At 43.9% G+C, this 21,807-nt stretch overlaps 1 protein-coding gene across 12 annotated transcripts in view; it reads right to left on the minus strand.

Annotated features, from left to right (window-relative positions):
- Window positions 1–21,807, minus strand: part of NRCAM (neuronal cell adhesion molecule) — a 971,555-nt gene that overhangs the window by 598,387 nt on the left and 351,361 nt on the right. For all 12 annotated transcript variants that reach the window (XM_085653084.1, XM_085653089.1, XM_085653092.1 and 9 more), the window contains exon 3: window positions 11,813–11,907. The gene's annotated coding sequence lies outside the window, so the exon portion shown is untranslated. The remainder of the gene's footprint in view (window positions 1–11,812; window positions 11,908–21,807) is intronic.

The following is a 21,807-nucleotide window of genomic DNA, read 5'->3' on the forward strand; positions in this document are numbered from 1 at the left end:
AAAGTTCCTCACCAAGACCAGGTCCCCCGGAACTACGTCATGGGGTTTCACCTCAGTGTTGTCAGGAAAAGCTGCAGCTACCTGTGAACGACAAGATTGTAGTGCAGACATCAAGGAAACCAAATAATCTGTCAGCATATTACAGTCAATATCAGTTATTTTACGTGGTATAGGCGTCCCCCACATATTTGGTGGTCTGCCAAAGATCACCTCATACGGGGATAGCCCTGTTCGAGAGTGTGCTACCATTCTCATGTAAAAGAGTGCAACTGGTAATGCTACTACCCAGTCAACACCTTTCTCCCTGCATATTTTGGACAATCTAATTTTCAGGGTCTGATTATGTCTTTCCACGAGACCTGCTGCCTCGGGGTGTCGGACACAGTGGAATTTCCACTGATAGCCTAACAAAAGTGAAACGTGTTTCATTAGTTCGGATGAGAACGGCTGGCCGTTATCTGAGTAGACAACACGTGGTAAACCGTATCGTGGGAAGAATTCTCGAACTAACTGTTTGGCAGTAGTCGGGGCAGTGTAATCTGAAACCGGGTATGCCTCTGTCCAACGGGAAAGAGCACAGACAACTACGAGAACATATTTGAATCCTCGACATCGTTCCATCTGGATATAATCCATCTGGAGGACTTCAAAAGGGTGATCAGGAGGCTGAAATCCACCCTGTTCTACGGGAATGCTTTTTCCTGGGTTGAACTGACAACAGATCATACAGGTACGAACTTTTTGTTTGGCTGCTGCTCGTAAATGTTTGTTGAACCAAATGTGTTGAATGCTGTCTAGCATAGCTTTTTCTCCTAGATGTGCTGGACTATGGACAGTGTTAATAATGACTTGGACCATCGAATCAGGAAGGAACCACACAGATTTTTCCTTCGTCATCCATCCTTGATCCGTTTGGATCCCTCCTAATTCAGTCCATTTCTTTATTTCGTCTGGAGTAGCATGTGTCTGTATGTCAATTACATCAAGAGTGGGATCCTTAACCATCATGCAATGTGTTGGCGTCGGGACTTTTGTCTTTGTCATGTCGGATGTTTGAGTTTGAGCAGTCTGTTTAGCTGTTCTGTCAGCTAGATCATTGCCTTGAGAAATGATATCAGTAACTTTCGTATGAGCTTTACATTTCATAATTGATATTGCAGTGGGTAGATGTATTGCATCTAATAAGGCATGAATGAGGGGTCCGTGCTGAATGTGGGCACCGTGAGAAGTTAAATAACCTCTCTCTCGCCACAGCACGCCGAAGTCATGTACAACTCTGAATGCATAACGTGAATCAGTGTATATGTTGACTCTTTTATTTGTGGCTTGAATACAGGCTTGTGTCAGAGCGGCGAGCTCTGCTGCTTGAGCGGACAAGGTATTTATGCAATTTGTTTCAATGATTTCAGTGTCTGTTGTGACTGCGTAAGCGGCCACTAACTCTCCTGTACTTGTTCTCATACATGAACCATCTACATACAACGTTAGGTCTGGGTCTGACAATGGGACATCTGTCAAGTCTTGTCTGGGTTTCGTCGTGATTGTAATAACTTCAATACAGTCATGAGCTAGTGGGTCTGTTCCGATTACAGGTAAAAGTGTGGCAGGATTCAATGTGTTACAACGTCTGATTTCTATATGTGGCTGAAACAATGTTAATTCATACCCTGTAAGTCGCGCTATAGTCAAATGTTGTGTTTGCGTTCGATTCACAAGAACCTCTACTGCATGTGGTACTTGAACTGTCAATGGGTGTCCTAACACTATGGCATCGCTTTGTCTGATTGCTAAAGCTGTTGCTGCCACTGATTTCAGGCATGCAGGCAAAGCCTGAGCTACGGGATCTAATGTACTAGAAAAATAAGCACATGGTTTGTGGGATCTTGCCTGTTCCTGTGTGAGTACTGACAAGGCAGTACCTTCGCGTTCTGTAACAAAGAGTGTAAACTGTTTATTATAACATGGTGTTGCTAAAACCGGTGCTTGGCATAAGGCTTTCTTTAGGCTTTCAAAAGCTTGTGCATGTTCCTGAGTCCAAGGGAGAACAGTCGATGTGGCTGCTTCCTGTGTTGTCAATTGAATGAGTGGTTTTGCTAGAAATGCATACTGAGGGATCCACTGCCTACAATATGAAGTGAGGCCTATAAAAGCCCGCACCTCCTTTTGTGTCTTGGGTATTGGCATGTTAGCTATTAACTGAATGCGGTCGGGTGTAAGCTGCCTTCCCTCCTTGGACAGCGAGTGTCCAAGATAAACAACTCGCTGGACACAGAATTGCAGCTTAGAAGGGGACACCTTGTGCCCTTTTTCGGCTAGAAATTGTAAAACTGTCAGTGATGCTTTTTCACATTCAGGTTCGCTTCGGGCGGTGATCAGCAGATCATCGACATATTGAAGCAGGGCAGTGTTTACTGGCATGTGGATACTGTCGAGTTCTCGTTTCAGTGCTTGGCTATAGATGCTGGGGCTTTCTGTAAATCCTTGAGGTGCGCGTGTGAATTTAAAGCTTCGTCCATTTAAACTAAATCCGAACAAGTATTGGCTTTCCGGATCTATAGGGACGCTGAAAAAGGCATTCTTGAGATCAATTACAGTAAAGAATGTTGCTTCAGAATCAATAGCTGTCAGTAATGACGAGATATCTGGGACCACAGGGAATTGTGGCAAAATGCATTTGTTCAATTCGCGCAGATCAATAACCAATCGATATACTGGCGGGGCCTTTGGATCTGTTCGTTTAAGAATCGGAATTATCGGGGAATTACATACATTGGAGTCTGTTTCCACAACCACTCCTTGGGCAATGAGTTCGTCAATGATTTGTAGTAAAGCCACTACAGCATCTGGTGGTAACTTGTATTGTCGCATTCGTGGTAATACCACTCCTGCCCTTAGTGTAACTCGATATGGTGTAATATTCATGTAACCAACATCAGTAGGGCCTTGTGCCCATAAATGTGTAGGTAAAGTCTGCAGTCGGGGATCCATGTCTCGAGACACATAGTGACCTTTGAAATCACGTAAAAACAATCTTACTCCTTCCGGAGAACAACATATTATAGCTCCTAGAGCTTTCAGTGTTTTTATACCTAACAAGTTTTCTGGACATGATTTAGTAAGCAATAAATCTGTATTTCTGGTCAAGGGTCCTATCGTAAGTGGAAGAGGCTGTGATACTTCATTAACAATAGGTTTTCCTGAAAAACCAAGGGAAATATTCTGTGAGCCTGAGAGGGGTGCCCCTGGAACTTCACTGTGTTTTATTGTTGTTCGACTTGCCCCTGTATCAAGTAAAAATTTTCTATCTTGGCCTAATAATTCACTATGTACATAAGGTCCTTCTTGGTCTACAGGGACCTCGATAAGGGGTAAGTCAACTTCCCTCTCTAGGCTGGTTCATGCATATCGTTGATAATCAGGATAGTCATACTGTGCGGTCTGGTACAGCTGTCGTGTCGTGGTTTGTGTGGCAGCAACCGGCAGCGCTGGTGCAGCTGGCACAAACTGTATAGACTGTTGTGGAGCTGGCATGGACTGTGCATGCTGCGGGGCTCCTTGTTCATTCTGATCCTGTCTAGGTGGCCGTGGTCTTTCCTGTGTTTTACCTGTGGCGATATTACGCTTCAGGACTGGGCAATCGTGTATGTAATGTCCTGGCTGTTTACAATAGTTGCATGTCCCTTTTACAGGTCCTGCTGACTCACCGGAATGTGTCGTACCCTTTTTATGTCCTTCAGCTGGAACTGTCTGAGAGACTAACATTTTCATTTTCGTGTCTTTCATGCGTCTTTGTTCATGTTCTTGTTCCTCCCTAATTCTATTGTAATGGTACTGTAACATTTGTAACATTTGTGATGGGGTATTACCTTGCCAGGTACTCTCGAATTTTAATACTCTATTCTTCACTTGGGGCAAGGAATTTTCAACTAATTTTGTCACAAACAGATGTGGGTATGACTCGCTACTTGCTTTTATACCACTATTTATACCAAAACATTTTTCGAATCGGGCATAGAAATCACTAGTGTCTTCATCTTGCTTTTGTTTACAGGCTGAGATTGCACCCCAGTCTTCCTTTTTCGTGGTTAATAAACGTGGCAGTACCTGTACTAGTAAACCTGGTAGTGCTTTAGTTTTGTCCCCAAGCCCCGAACCTGGACCTCGGGCCTTTTCTTCATTTTCTAATGCTGTCCAATCTATCTTTTGGTCTCCTACCTCCCACTCTTTTTCCTTGAGTTTTTCATAAATGCCAGCAGGCATTAATACCTTTAATATTGTCATAATGTCGGGATAGGTATACTCTCCCATGAGTAACATGTCTTTAATTTCTCGGTGGAAACCCGCTGGGTCTTTGTCATGACTGGGTACCACTTTCTTCATTTCTAACAATTCTATTTTTGATATGGGCGTATATACAAATACACGTTTAAACTGATTGTCCTCGCCCTTTATTGGGTGTACTTCTCGTAAGGGATTCTGTCTGTCCATGTAATACATCGGTCTTTCCTTGATGGGCAATGAAACATGTTCTGGACATACAAAAAGAATGTACTGCTTTCTGGATTCTAGTATTTCCTTAATTAACTTAGTACCTGAACCTCTCCATCTATTCGTGAGTAATTCAGTCAATATATCAGGTAAGGGACCAGGATCTGAATGTTGGCTTTTATATAGTATAAGAAGTTGTTGAATCATATAAATCCCAGCTAAACGCTGTTCATCTGGGGTGAGGTTCAAAAATGTGTGTGCTACTGTATCATCACCATATTTTCCGGGACTGTCAACCCAATGAACGGCTGACCTGGCTAATTCTTGTTCATCCATAGAATCGAGTAAATGATAACCCCTTCGTTCTCGCAGTAATTTGTCAGCGGCTTGGAACGAATGCTCGGGGGACCTTATATTTATTATAGGTGTTTGGAAATTCCTGTTATTATCTGGACATATCGGACGTATCGGGTCAGTAAAACATCTAGTACTATTACAAGATCTTCCTCTACCTACATAAGCTATGGTTTCTGACTGTCCTGTGGACAGTCCTGATCCTTCCTCCTCCTCGTTTTGTTCAAACTGGTCTACCGCTAATCTCTCTTCGTGTAGGCGTTCTATTTCTTTACGGATCTTTCTGCACATGGCTATTATACATTTTTGCCTATCATGTCTCCCTTCTGATATATTCTGGCTCCATCTGGTAAGAGTTTCCATTGTTTCCGGGTCTACCCCCGGTCGGTCTTGATTTCTGATCACACAATTTATGAGGAAACGTAACAGTTCCCCCTGTATCTCCACTTTCTGGTATTCCATAGCTCTGTTAATACTTTCAGAATCTCGCCCTGTTTGGACAAAATGATATATATTATCTAGATGCACAGTCATTCCTGGTAACTTCCCTAAATACACCGCGGCTCGTCTGATACGTAATGATGCCATGATCATTTCGTCCTCTTTGCCGGGCACAGGGTCATATCTACAATCTATAAGAAGTTCCTTAAGCGTGCGGGCATTTATGAGTTTAGGGGTACGTGGATGTGCTGACTCTTGAAAGGTAAGTTTATTTACTCTGGGTGGCGTAGAAAAAATGTTGGTAGCACCTTCAGTAGCCCCGTCTGGAGTATCGGGCGTGAAAGGATTCGTAGAACGTGATACAGCAACTATAGGTGTGGACACAGCTATAGAAGTAGCTGTAGGAACAGATGTGGAAACAGATGTGCTTGCCGGAATTTGTGTCAGGATTTGTCGTTGTAGAGATACAGATACAGGATCTTGGCGTTGAACCTCCCCGGCCGACGGTCTATGTGGGGCGGGGTTAGCATACTCGGGAGCTGCGTCATCTAAATATGAGGAAAGAAAAACATCTTCTGCGGTTCTAGGATGCCCCTCAGGATGTACTTTTATTGGAAATAATGGGGGTGGCAAGTCTTTTGGTATCCCCGGAGTAGCCTTAGGTAATCCCTCGGCCAGAAGGGGATACATACCCTTCATAAGGGCATTTCTTTGTCTGTCTACTTGTTCTGATTTCACTCGTGTACCTTCTTCAATTAATAGATTTTCTCGGACTTTATTTGAATTCTCTTTACTCTTCTCTTCCTGTCTACGTGCTTTTTCTGTACGTCTATACGATTCTTTACGCCATAACTCAACGGCGTCTTTCTGTGACTGTCTGGCTTTCCTTTTCCATAACTCTTCCTCTACTTTCACGATGCAATCTGCATCCCAGGTCCCAGCTGCGGGCCACCTCTGACTTTCTGGTAATTCCTTAGTGTAGTCTACCCATAGATCAAGAAATAATATAGCGTCTAAGCCGTGTTTATGATACATGAAGTACCCTGGAGTGTCCCTAGGAGGAATGGGAACAGCTTCTTCGAGTACCCCTTTTCTAGTTGTGATCTGTCTTAGTTTCGAAAAGAGCGGCATATTGAGAACTGGTCTGATACTTGATTTTGAACGAACTTAATACAATAAACCACGATAATGAACAGTCATTCACACCACAATATGCAGGACGTATTAACACATTTAACATTTAATATTTAAATGAGCAACAATGATGATGACGATTCTCAGGAAACTTAATCACTAAACATATTACTCTGCATTAACTGAATTATTCTGAATTTATATACTTGATATACTAGATATACTGCTAAACAGTACTGATACACTGCTAAAACAGTGCAGACCGGATTTGTGTACCCAAACCCGTCTTGACCGGCACAACCTATGTGCACGTCAGAACGCCTCCCCAGTAATGGTACTCACCGGGTAGCTCGGAACGGAAGGCCTCGGAACGGAACTGAACTGAACTGGACCGGACTGGACTCGACTCGAAAACTTCGGACACTTCGGGACATCGGAAACTTGGTGGGCCTCTGTATACCTCGGATCTTGCTCTCTCAGCTAGACTCTGGTCGGGATACTTCGCACTTCTCACCGCCTCGTCTGGGTGTTGATCGCAGCCTCAGTCGCCCCCGCTTGACCGGAGGGAGATACAGGAAATCCTGCTGGTACGCGTTGTTGTCCGTCCAGCTGTGGCAGGAGACCGGGCCTGCAACGCACCGCCGGCGCGTGAGATGAGAAAGTGTCCCTATTCGGGCGCCATTCATGTGGTAAATAATTTAATTACCGGGACTTAATTTGATACAGAACATAATAAAGATAGCTCAATAAATAAGAGGCAGAATCCGTGGTATTAGAGGTTCGGAATGGGCTTTATTCCAATGGACGATTCGAATCGGTTGCTCCAAGTTCCATCACCACGAAGGTTCAGGAAGTGAAGTACATACATTATTGATAATTAATCACTTTTATACAATAGGCATTACAGTGAAGCAAATGCAAGAGGCGTAACAATTGATAGTGTAGCAAAAGTAGGTGTAACTGGGTGTGACTAAAGAACGTCATCAGGTGTGATGTCATAATAGGGTGGTTCCATGAAAGAATTTCGCAATGTCAGCAGAAATACTTGGCAGAAATGCGCGCACAGCAGCATGACGTGTGATTGACGTGCGACTAGGGGGTGAAGGGGATTTGACATTTAGCTCTACATGTGGCGACAGATGTCTGGAGGGTCAAGTCAACCTAATCCCAAATCATATCTAACATCCTATGTTTAAAGAACTATGTTATCCAAAAGAGAGGCCTTCTTGGAGTAGAATCTTATTCTATACTGACTGTTAGTGCGTGTACAAGCGTCTAAGTGTCTACACTAGATGCGAGGGCAGGAATCTTCCATAGTAACAGGGCTATGAATTACTTGCATAAAGACAGAGAAGCCGGGCCTTTGCTCGGTAGCTGGGAGAATGTTTACTTAAACTACTAGACAGGAATGCATTGGGCAGGGAGCGGAGCAGATAATTTCGAAGGTGAAATACAGTTTCTTGGCAGGCAACAGGCTGATGTCAGGCATCGTGAGCCGCGCAGGGAATGAGACAAAGTTCATGGTCACAAATGCAGGCTCAGACTGGAGCTTCAGAGACAGAAAGAAAGAAAAGCTTGATGACAGAATCAGGGCCTACTTGCCTGGACTTGTAAAATGGCATAAGTGAACTGTATAAAGCCGGTGGCCTTTCATACTTAGGAATGGAATATCCAGCCTATTCATGGCGGATCTGACAGAGGACATGTTGACGGTGGACGCACATGAGTTTGCGGCTTTATAACTGGAACTGGAGGGAACATACATGTACTTGTGATTCATACATGAAACCGTTGGGGTCCAAGATAGGGGACATAACTGATCGGAAAAATCCATATTTCCACAACTCTCTGATCGATTTCCAAATCAGGTGTCCCAGAAATCATTCCACCCTTAATACCCACGCCATGCGCTGGTACAGACAATGGCATAAACTTAATCCTGACCAATTCCAGACTCTTTTCTGCTTCTGGAACACTGACACTGACGTCGGTAGTGTAGAAGAACAGTTGGCTCACTTCAATTCCACCATACAATCTACTGTTGATCATTTAGCACCTCTGAAACAGCAGAACTACCCTCCCAGACACCCTCAAACCAGTTGGTATTCCCCTCTCCTTCGGACTGAAAAGAGCCAATGTAACAAATTGGAACAGAAATGGCGGTGTTCTCACAATGTACAGGATAAAGAGAAATTAAAAGTCACGCTGACCTCATACCATAAAAATTTTAAGTCTGCATGCAAACTGTACATTGCGAAACATCTAGAGCAGGCCAGTAACAACTCAAGGGCTCTATATCAAATCCTGAAGTCCTTTACAAATCCTAAGGCTTGTGACACTGAAGAGGCTCCCTCTCAATCTCTGTGTGACAACATAGCGACCTTTTTAATCTAGAAAATAGACTCAATCTACTATAAGATAATCGCTGCCAGTGGTACTCATAATGATCCCTCTACAGATCGCTTGGCAACCTCTGCCAATGTTGCGCAATTGAATAACTTCCCATCACTTACACCTGAAGAGATAGAATCTCTTTTAACAAAAGTGAAATCCGGTTCCCCCCTAGATGTGATCCCTGCAAAGATCAACTTCCTGCTTGCCAAGCAACTTGTCACTCCCATCTGCACCATCCTTAATAGCTCCTTCAGGGATGGCAGACTCCCTCTTGAATGGAAAGCAGCACAAGTTGTTCCTATACGGAAAAACCTCAAAGCCCCCATGGATGAATTGTCTAACTATAGCTCCATTTCCCTGCTCCCCCTTCAGAGTAAGTTACTGGAAAAACACATTAACAAGTACTTATCTGATTTTGTAGAAACCTTGCATTGACTGGATGCCTCCCAGTCAGGTTTCCGGGCCTGGCATAGTACCGAGTCCGCCCTAATAGCAGTAATGGATAACATCAGAATGGCACTGGACAAGGGTCAGGCAGCACTTTTAGTGCTGCTTGACCTATCGGCGGCATTTGACACCATCTCACACCAAATACTACTTGAGAGACTTCAGGACATCGGGGTTCAAGGGGCTGCACTGAAATGGCTGGCAAATTTCCTAACTGACAGAACTCAGACAGGTTTTTTATAAACTGAAGTAAAAGACAATCCTGAAGAGGTACAGGGAGTGTGAAAGGAAAGGCTGTAGGATATCATTTTCTTTCTAACACAAAACAAAATGTAAATATCTATAAATGAACTCTACAAATATTTCAAATGTTATCAGTAGTTGAGAAAGCACAAACAAAGCACATTTTTGGTAATTCTGAAGTATGATGGAAACAAATATTTTAATACAATCAAAAACAATCAAGGCACCTTTCAATCCAAGACCACTAAAGTAACCAAGGGAATACCACAGGGCTCCTGTTTGAGCCCTACCTTATTTAACATTTATGTTACTCCCCTGGTGAAACTAATGAGGACTCTAGGGTTTAGTCCCGTCTCTTATGCTGACAACACCCAGCTTTTACTCTCTTTTGATATATCCAGTCCTAATATCCAACTCATCTTTTCGGAGGGCTTGAAGACCATTGCTGCCTGGATGAGGGTCAATTTCCTCCAACTGAATGCCGAGAAATTGGAAATCATGTTATTTGGAGGTGCGGCAGTAAGCTGGACACCCAGTTGGTGGCCTGAGGAATTGGGCTCGGCCCCTACCCCGAAAACAGTGCTCAAGAATCTGGGAGTCCGCATTGACCAGAAACTGTCGCTTGAAGCACATGCCACTACCACTACGGGAACTTGTTTTCACAATCTCAGTCTCCTAAGAAGAGTATAACCTTTTTTACCATCCGCCACATGGAAAACGATGATGCAAGCTCTAGTGCTGAGCCGACTGGACTACTGCAATGCATTGTTGACTTTGGCCAATGAGGCTTCTTTGGACAAATTGCAGGTAGTCCAGAATACTGCAGCCCGCCTAGTAGTGAATGCCCCTCCCAGAACGGCTTCTATACCGCTTCTAAATAAAGTCCACTGGAATCCCTGAGCAGAAACGGGTGAAATTCAAGCTCTGTTGCACTGTTTTTAAAGCTCTCAATGACCTGGGTCCCAACTACCAGTCTGACAAACTGGTAAGGTATTCCCCCTCTAGGCCCCTTCGGTCAGGATCCAAATTACTTCTCTGCACCCCGAGAATTAAAAAAGCACGCATGGGTGGCCGAGCATTTACTTACCTTGCCCCTCTTTTCTGGAACAAACTTCCCCTCTACTTACGCAAATGCCAGGACCTCTGACATTTCAGGAAGCTGCTAAAGACTTATCTTTTCTGAGGTGTGTTCGTCTGATTGTAGCACGTTGCCCCAGCACGGAGATACCCCTGACGGGGTGATTTGGGCGCTATATAAATTAAAAAATATCAAATATCAAATGTATCTGTCGGGCTCTGTCACCTCACTTCCTTCTTGTGATTTGGGATAAGGTTCAGAGTGGGAAGTGTTTTATTTTTTTACCTACTTTCCAGGTAGTGCTATAACTATGCACAGAATCAAAATAAACAGCTGGCGGCAGAACATTTGAAACCTTTTATAACCCAGTAAAGCCAGGAAAGATTGGTAAGAAGAGAGCATCTCTACTTGACAGTATCTTAAGAAAGCCAGCCTCCCACGGTCCTCTGGATTTAGTAAGTGTCTTAGATGACACGCGGATAAGATAATAAAGTACTCAAAATATGTTTTTTTTTAAAGCTCTGTTGACAGCAATCAGCCCTCTGACCTGAAGACTAGAAGCCATTTCAGTGACTGAGACCCGCTACTTCCGCCCAACATAAAAAGAACAGTGATATCTGGAGGCTACTATTGTGGATGCTTCCTCTCATCAAAAATCAAACTGCGACTCAAGCCTCTTCATGTTAAGTGGATGCTGGAGGATATGGTGGACAAGCCATCCCTTCACATCTGTCTGCATAGATCCCTACACCCGCGGTCTGGGCAAAATATGTGGTACATGATTAACGGTCTGATTTAAATGTTATTCCATTAGAATAGAGAGCTGTTTTTAGCCATAAATTTCTAAGGAACTAAAAAGCTAAATATTTCAGTAAAATGGCTGACCTTCGCAAAAATACAATTTTAGTCACTACCCATTTTTGTTTAGACTCAGCTATGAGTTAAGTAATTGTTAGAATTCTTACAATTCCTGCCTTTTAGCCATAGGTGGAAGGTAATCTAGTGGTAGAGAATTCTTACAATTCCTGCCTTTTAGCCATAGGTGGAAGGTAATCTAGTGGTAGAGAATTCTTACAATTCCTGCCTTTTAGCCATAGGTGGAAGGTAATCTAGTAGTAGCTTGTCTCACGCAAAAAAATCCAGAAAACTAGATGTGTGACTGCGTTTGACGCTCAAAAGTCTAAAGGCAGATCAGTTTCATGACATTTCAACACTATAGGTAGGAGTACATACCTCAGCTCTAGGTGTGGCAATGCCTCCAGTTGGTCCCTTACACCTCCAGCCAAGGTTTTTTCAACGTGTGGGTTGCTTCTCAGTAGAAGTGATAACTGTAACGAAGAACAGTAGTAAATAATCATTAGTCGCTTCGCAGTGCGAAGGTCCTTGCAGCTAGAGCAGTTGCGGCGAAACACCCTAATTATCGACAGTTTGTCACAACCACATAAAGAAATGCAAAAATATAAAAATTAGTAACTGGAGGTGCAAATATATTAACCATTCTTAATAAATACCTCGAATAATGCTATGATATGAAAGTATGAGTGATATTTCACAACAACTGATGTGGAACAGAGAGCTCCTAAGCTTAGACCTCAGAGGCGTCAGTATTACAATATTAAAAAAAATCCTCATCTGCGCCACACAATGACACAACCTTCTGTGATGAGGAATGTCAGACTGAGCAGTCATCACAATAAAGCCTATGCGAAAAAAAGGAGTAAATGTGGGAAAGAAGGAGTAAATGTGGGAGCAGGCACCCCTTTACACTGACTTTGCATCGACGCATAAATGCCCAAGCCTCAAGGGAAGCTGAGCCAGCTGCACTCAGCAGATTGTCTGGCCCTAATTAATAATCACAAATACATGAGCACGCTCGTTAAATCTTTGTTTTAATCCATTATCCATAGCTGGAAAAGTGGCGATAAAATGCATCATTTAAACACCATTAGAGCAGAAAAGGACAGCAGGTACAATGTTGCGAGTGTTTTCAAAACGGAGAAGATAGTGCTGTGTTCACTTATATGCCAAAAGAGTATCTACCTCAAGAAAATGTTGGGCATAAATTCAAAAATGGTCCATTCTACAGCACATTTTCATTATATATTCAATTCTATTAGCTTTTAGAGCACAGGTAAATGATAACCCTACAGGGAACCAGGATACGACAATTGTGTTGGCGCCCTTCAATGATTCCCTCACTATCACCCTCCAACAGTGCCCCTCATCGCTACACAGCCCTGCTCAAATGTATTTCACTTGTTTTACAGCACTTCTCATACCAGTGTAGGGAGTCAGAGCACTTTACATCACACACACATACAGAGACAATGAATCATACTTGTGTAAATCAGTGTTTAGAAAATGTTTGGTAAGACAAAACGGAATCCAAGGCGTAGGATTTACATGCCAGCCATACGGGTAGGCGTTTTTGGATTTACTAATACGAATGAATTTTTACCAAAAAAACCCGTTTCAGCAGCATTAGGATAATGAAAGACTGGGGAGAAAACATAACTTTCGAACCAACCCATGCAGTTTGCATGCAGCTCTGTGATTGCAGTGCATAGCTCACTGAGCTAGATTTATTACGAATGTAATTTATGAGCTGCAAGTAACTAAAGGATTTCTGTGACAAGAGCAGTAACCCACTGAAGTATGCACATTCAAACACAATTCTGTGATCTGTATGGTACCCGTTCTTTGCCGCAGGCATATTAACCCTCTGCACTACATTACATAAGTCAAAACTACTAATCGACAAAACTCTGATCTCTCTCCAGCAGGAAGATAAACCACCAGAGATATCACTCGACACTTTTATTGTTGCCTGAAAACTGCTGGATATACAAGGAACTCTGCAATGAGAGTGAGAAGCGAGTCATTGTGCTGGACAGTCCTGCTAATTGTGTTACTTGGGGTCGATAATGCAGCACTGCTGCAAAACGGGCTCCCAGTAACAAAACCAGCCTCCCACCCCTTCAGTCTCCCAGGAAAATGCCCGATGCCAGGTACGACCAGTCCGAATTGCTAAAGAACTATGTTTTTCTTTCTTTTATTTAAAAAAACCTTTTTACCCTTTGCAGTTACCTTTCTAATTTGAGACAAAGACGGTTCTTCTCTTCGAAAATATTATTACAGCATAAAGAAAATTTGAAAACTGCCCCAAACATGCAATTCATATTCAAATTCAGTTCAGTGGCTGAAAGAAATGCCTGCAGCTTGGAAATCTAATTTTTAGCCGAAGGCGAAAAACCTTTTCATTTTTGAGCGTTCCATAAATCACATTTGACAGCCTAAAATTACCTTGTTGGTAGATTACTGAAAATTGTCTTCTAATGATAAAAACACTGCAATTAGATGGGATTTCGTAAGTTCTACTGGGGAATCTAGACCAATGTAAGTGAATGTACACCAGTGGCAGTGAATCTATGTGTGATGTGTGGCACATGAGCAATAAACATACCGCTGTGCTCTGCAAGCGAGAGCACCGTTGCCACCACTGTCTGAGGGAGTTACTACTGAATAGACACATATAAACATAGCTCAGGGATCGTACGGGCACACCCTGGAAGGAAAACTTATATGAGGTTTGTGACAAGCCATAATGACAGCATGAAGTTGGACCAAGTGGAGAAGCGTGGGTCTTTGAGCTTCAACACTCCAAAGAGACGCTCCATGTTTCATGCTCCTGTAGATTTTCCTGACAGTATATGATCAAATCTGAGAAAAACGAAGATGATATATACACACAGTGTGCAGAGATTTGTTTTGACACTTGTCATTAATGTTGGTGGATATGTAATGGGGAGTGATAACAACAGAAATAGTCCCAAAGTCATGGTAGTCTAAGGCACATATGTGGTTTCACAGAACAGAAAGGATCCTAAGATATTCTTTATTCAAGCAAAGTGAACGTCGTGGGTGACACATATTGAAGCAGTATATACCAATATATTGGTATCACTATTGAAAAATGTGGTATCACTATTGAAAAATGTGTGCTATAGGACACTGCCAACCGTATTGACCAATATGTACCATTACAATGGTATCAGTGTATACCAGCAAACCTGTAACAGTACTGGGCACTATACAAGGGGTTTGGTAGTATGTAGACGCACAATAGTACTGAAGGAACAGCATACTCATAACAGTAAGAGTTCATATGGACTAGTAGGGCCACAAATAATCCTGTATACTAGTTTCAGCGTGTTCCAGTTATCAGGATACTGATAGACGTAAGCATCATTATGTGCTAACAAACATGGACCAACATTTATCAGGACACAATACAAGTGAGCACTGTTATGTGCCAACAGAAACTAGTACATGTACATACTGGAATACACAAATAAACCATATACATCTGTATACTGGTACAAGTATTTACCAGTATGTACAAATAAATGCAATACCAGTATTTAAGCACAAATATGTACCTTGAAATTTAACACCATCCTCTCATACCCTTTAATAAGATTTAAACTTATCAGTCCTATACTGCTCTTACTAAACTTTACCACAACAAATGAAGAAGACATTGTGTAGGAAAGTGGGCATGTAAACTGGAAGAGAACACGCCCCCTGGTCCACCAGCAGCTGCCCATGCTGTGAGTGCAGGTCAAAGTGGATAGCAGCTCTCACCTTGTGGTGTTTGATCGCATTTTCACTGTTTTTACTTCTGCATTCACATAATAGAGCTTTGGATGGAAAGAACATTAGCTGACATAATGGCAGTAATCAATCTCTTGAGTTATTTGGCATGTTATGCAGATTCTAGGTCATTTATTTCTCTTTTCATGGTATGTATATGTTTGTGGGAGGAAAAAAGCACCAGGCAGATTCTAAATTTCACATGTTGATGATGGGAAAACATAACATGCTGAAATACCATGTTAGACCTAGCATCCGAGGCGTAGTTTTCCCCTAACATTTTCCCTTCAGACCTCCTGTTTTTGCTGACCTTGTTTTTGCTGGCCTTAGGACTCCCTGCACTTTATCACTGCAAACCAGTGTTAATGTGCTTGAGCCCTCTCCTTAAAACATGGCAACATTGGCTTATTCACAATTAGCCTATTTAATTTACTAGTAAGTCCCTAGTTAAGTGGCACTATATGTGCCCAGGGCCTGTAAATTAAATGATACTAGTGGGTCTGCAAAAAGAACAATTGATGGACGGAATGCTGAACAATGTCAAACACTTGCCCTCAGTCAGAGATTTGGGCCTAAATCCATAGTTCTTTTGTTCACCAAGCCATTCCAGTTTGGACCCAGTCATATGCACATCAGTCTTGACACTGCTATCCATGGGAACCGTCCAGCCTGAATTGTCAAGCCAGGTCCTCCCTGGACCGGAAACAAGCATGCAAGGACTGGATTCAGGGGATCACCCCATATCAGCCAGGATAGCCTGAATCCATTGGCATGGCGATCACGGGACCCACATCTGTATGTGCAGTTTTAAACTGTCATTTTGACCTGGCCAAATAAACCTTTTGCCAGGCCTAAACACTTCTTTTAATACATATAAGTTCCCCCTGTGGTAGGCCCTGGACAGCCCTGAGGGCTGGGTGCACTGTTTTTAAAAAGTAGAACATGTACTTTAAAGCAAACTTGCACCAGTATCTATAAACTTATTTGTACTGTATTTAAAAAGTAGGACATGTACTTTTAAGTTTTACACGTCATGGTATTGGAAAACTCAAATTTGTTTTTCACTACTGCAAGGTCTATCTCTACCATAGGATAACACTGGAGTTGCCTTATCACATTTCATAAGTATAATTTCCAAATGGGAAGCGACGAACAGTTCATGTTTGGTGTCTCTAGAATCACAATTTAAAATCCTAAAATGGCAAAGTCAGATTTTATATTGCAATTCTGAAAATGCAACTTTAAGAAAGTTGGCATTTACTTGCCTGAGCCATTAGGTGCCTGAAGCCTGTCTCTGGGTCATATGACTGGGCATAGCTGACAGATGGGCTTTGTGTATTCCTCCTGAACAGCCATACACAATGGGGAGCTTAGTTGTTACTGGATGGGCCATCACTGGCAGGATAGGAGGGAGATGCTGGGCACTCACACTTGAATAGGCTGTGTCCTGCCTTCACACAAAGGGCTGCACACCCACTGTAGTTAGTCTGGAGCATGGGTGGGAGAGGCAGGGCTACTGTGCACTTAAAAGGCCTGACTCTAGAAGCTTCTCCCTACTTCAATGGCACAATTGTGATTAAATACTGGACCTCAGACACCACCACTTCATTACACTTCTGACTTGTGAATACTCTGCCAGGAAGAAGGACTGCTGTGCTGCTACAATGACTGCCACTCTTATGGACTGCTGCTCTAAAGGATCTGCTGCCCTGCTGTGCTGACCAGATGCCCTCTTGCCTGAGGAAGAAGAACCAAACCTGCAACTCCATTGAACCCAGGACCCCAGAGTGACTCCAAGGGCTAGTCTGCTGGCCTACTGATCTAAGCCTCAGGAAAATAAAAGGCTCAGCAACCAGCTACTGGACCCAGCTGCAGCGAGTTCCTGACACCCTAAGTGGTGGCCCTCAGGTCCTGGACCTTTGGTGTGACGCAGCATGCTCAAATCAAGCTTTTGAGCTCTTCTTGACCGCAATCATGCCAGTTCGCACCAGGACAATGCCATTCGCACCGGAAATCAGTGCAAGCCACCACAGCCTGTCTCTTTGCATAGCAGCTTTGGCTGCTTGCGGGTGACCGCCACCAGCCCGCCCATCTTGCTCTTCACGCCATGCTGACAACCACCCACAGTGCTCTCCTTGCTCCCCACCACGCACTCCAACACAAACGGGATTCTTGGCACAAAACTTGAGAAGGTAAACCTTCAGTGGGGCTAATCTGGGTCTGTATCTGACCTGCGCTCTATCATGGTCAGCCTGAACTTTTGACTTTGACCAAGTACAGCGTGACCAGATCGCCGCGGTTGGTGCTTTATGCTTTTTGGGTGTTATTTTCACTTTTCACTTTACTCTATGTTTGAGGTGCTGCACAAATACTTTACACATTGCCTCTAAGTTAAGCTTGGTATGCTCTATGCCAAGCTACTTGGGGGTTGAGCACAGGTTTAATTGGGGGTTTGCTTGTGCCTTACCCTGACAAGGATTGTGGTTGCTGCTTGATTAGGGCTCGCACCCCAGTCAAGCAGTAACCCAATTTCTCACATGATACTCCCCATTCCAACAAACACAACTCCAAACTGGAAGGTACAGTCAAACTGATAAAAAAAAACCAGCTTCAATAACAGTATTTTGGGTAATTTTACCACCCCCTAACTGGTGCCCCTCAGGTCCTGGACTTTTGGTGTGGCTCAGCACTCTCAAATCAAGCTTTTGAGCTCTTTGTGACAGCGAACATTCCCATTCGCACCGGGGCATTGCCATTCTCACCTCTGTAATACCCTAGCATGCCTGCTTTTATCAGATGCGGCCACAATCCACTTGCCACTTCTAATAGCCACCCAAGAATGCTGTATCAAGTCTCTGCCCTTACTACAGCCATAACTTGTCAACTGCATCAGACCACAGTCCTCTGCTTCTGTACTCCATCACTCAACTGAAGCTCCCTGAAGAGAGAGAACTGGTGGCTTGAGCGCTACACCAGACTGTTTTGCCCCTGTGAGAGGGAGCCTTTTCTATTTACTCCAACAACATTCAACCATCTAGAGGCGCTTTCAGCCTGTTCATGAAAAAGGCACACATACCCGAGCATCTAGAAGAAAGAGAACGGAGAGACCTGCCTGTTCACACTGGTGAACATGAAGACCATTCCATCACAGTAGGGATGAAGAATCCTGCAGCAGCCTCTGATCATGCCATAACACCACCACAATACCCAACGCATACTACTGACTCTGAGTGCACCCAGAAACCTATGACAGTCAGATCATCGATGTTCTGCAACAATAACTTGGCGAAGTCCCAGCGGGGTAAGCCGAACACCCATCCCTACAAAGTCTCTACTGCTTGCTTCTTAGCATAACCGTCGAGACACCATTCCCGGCTGCCTTGCAAATAACGGAAACCACCCAAGAATCACCAATGACTTGCACAAGTTGAAAACATTCAGCACCAGCTGCTCAGATTCACAGGAATATGAAGCACATCTGGTTACCGGTAAACTAACTGGAATAACCTCAGCAAAGCTGTGGGCAAGCCATCGATAATCATCATGATGTTTTACACAACTGACCTCATCAGACAAGAGTCCAAGAAGTAAAAATGACTTTCTGCAGCGACAGCAGATGAGTGACTACCTGCTCACTCCATTGGTTTTCTGATCTAGTCTTCAGCATGCCTTGGCAATTAGCCAATTACCACTACGTGTCTCATGAGCGACTAGGCAGTGGCTCATCAGTGGCCTTGCAGCAGCCCACACCTGGCACACATGGTAACCTAACACAACCACCCACAATCCCATTGGCAACAAGCCTACTGAGCTTCACATGCAAGTTATGAACTGCTCCACTGAAGGATTCTAGTGTCAGATGAGGGGCCAAGAGGAAGACATCAGAAGTTCATCAACAGTATTCCACATCCCTGTAAGAGATGTCTTTGAGGAGACAAGCTAAACAGCAAAAACAACCTTCACAATGGGCTCCACATGACTTCAGCAACAGACCTGATGCACCATTAAAATGTTTTACAGTAACAATGAACTAGCACTAGCATCAGCAAAGTGGACCAAGTCTGTAGTCTCTGGACATGAGACTCCAGAGATGCTATCAGAAGATCCCGGACTTCTCTGCATCATTGCTCGTGTCCTTACCAGCATCTTGTTCAAATAACTTTAATCTGTTTAAAACAAGTTAAAACTGTAAAAGTCAATAAATACAGTTCACCAATCTAAAAACATAGCACTCCTTAGTTCAACTGCACCACTTGAAAAACAAGCAATAGTAAAACAAATATTAGGTTTGTTTAATATCTGCAGATACAATAATGCTGGTCTGACTTGTTTATCCACCAGTATGGATTTCAAAAGAAGCTTACGCAAATGTCTGTAAAGGACAAATCAGAACAAAATGCAAAGTATCGTGTAAGGGCAGATCGCATTGACAGGGAGCGCATTCCTCCTCCCTTGACCAGCCCTTTGGATAATGCAACAAATAGTGCAACATATTCAATCAAAAGCTGGCCAAAAGCATTCGATGAGTATTGGACATATGACGTAATAAATACTGTTCAATTGATATGGTGGTCTGTAACATAACATATGACCTAACACATGGTTTCAGCAAGGCAATAGTTTCTCGTTCATCCCTCTTTTTTGACAAAGGTGTTTTTGACCCAGACTTTATCTGCTTTTACTATACCATCAGTACTATAAAATAGATCAGGACGACCAAGCTTATGAAAGCCAGCCATCACATGTCTGACCCAGGGTATTTGAGAAACATGATTGAGTTCCAAACAATCCTTACTGACCATCCTGTTAACTTTTGGCTCTGGTTTCAGGAGGCCCTCCGAGACAAGGCCCAAGGGGAATGTCCGGGGCCAGATGGTCTTCCAGTTGAAGATTTTCAAGCATACTCTGCTTCCCTATTACCTAGGTTGTTGGAAACCCTCTGCGAGGAGGACACCAATAGAGTATTACCAGTCCACATGCAAGAATCCCTACTAATCATGCTCCCAAACCCTGGAAGGGACCAGGATGACCCCGGTGCATACCGAACGCTGTGCATGGTTAATGTGGACATTAAAATACTTGTGAAAGTGCTTGCGTTGCGTTTGGGCCGAGTGGTCACCAACCTGTGACCAATGTGGCTTTATTCAGGGGAAAGGTACAAATATGAACTTACAGTGGCTCTCCCATATGAAGCATGACACCCAGGGCATGGAGGTGCTAGCAGCATTGGTCACCTTTGGCTATTAAAAAGGTCTTTGATAGCCTGTCCTGGGATTTCCTCTGGAAAGTTTTGCCCCGGATGGGCCTGGGTCTGGGATTCCTGTCATGGGTATACCTTTTATACGCAGCTCCCAGTGTGAGGGTGTGTACTGGACAGGTGGTTTCTGGCATGTTAAATATTGAAAGGGGTACCAGGCAGGGCTGCTCGCTGTCCCTGTTCCTCTTTGTGCTCACCATGGAGCCATTGGCGATACATCTGAGGGCTGAGCTTATGCACTGTGGTGTATGAGTGGGAGCCATGACCCATGTTGTGTCAATGTATGGCGATGACACTCTGGTGTACTTAACTGACCCGGAGAGCGCGGTACCCTGCCTCCTGTGGCTTATGGCCACTTTCGGGAGGGAGTCAAGCTTTCATGTCAACCATCATAAGACAGTACTTTTCCTACTGGCATTCTTGGCTGGAACTGATGTGTCTGGCTTTTCTACAGATGGGTCTACCCTGGAAGACTGGGCAGTTCTGCTACTTGGGCATGCAGATAACGCACGACCAAAACCAACAATATGAGTTAAATATGGGGAGGGTGATGGATAGCTTCACTGCTTCTATCCGCTTTTGGGCTACGCTACCGTTGAAGGTAATGGGTGGAGTAACACGGAGTAAGATAGATCTGTTGCCCTGGTGCCTCTACATCATGCAGAATTTGTTCTGCGTGTAGCCACCATCCTTGTTTCCGCAGCTGGATGGGTTGTTGGTTTCCTTGGTGTGGGCAGGGAGGAGGAGGGTCCACCTCGTGGTCTTAAAACTGAACATTGCCAAGGGCAGGTTGGGCCTTCCGGACCTTCAGCTATACTATTTAGCGGGCCCCAGTATGCTGCTCTGTGGTGCGAGGAAAATCCCAATTGGGAAAAGATGTTATTGGACGATTCAGTCACCATGGACGACCTCCCCAAACTTCTCAAGCATGGCCGTGGACTCCTGGCTGGCACTCCCTCTATTATCCCTCACGTTGCTCAAGCATGGTAGAGGGATGTGACTTTTGTTATAAGGCAAGCACCCTATGCTCTGTTTCTCTGTATCTGGTGGCTGTGCTCATTCCTGCGCGTATGTGGTTTTAGGAATGTCTCAGGATTGGTGAAGGGTGGCTGTCGAAGGGCAGGGGATCTATTTCTGAATGACACTTTTATGTTCCTGGAGGAGGTTGGGATCCACTTTGGAAAAGGACCGGGGCAACTTCTGCATTATGCAAGTATGTCCCGTACGGCCCGGGAGCTGTGAACGTCCATTCTAGACGAACCTAGTGAATAGCACATTTTTGCAGGCGATGATGGACCCCAGTTCAACCAGGGGTCTC

Source organism: Triturus cristatus, chromosome 4_1, assembly GCF_964204655.1.
Source record: "Triturus cristatus chromosome 4_1, aTriCri1.1, whole genome shotgun sequence".
NCBI lineage: Eukaryota > Metazoa > Chordata > Amphibia > Caudata > Salamandridae > Triturus > Triturus cristatus.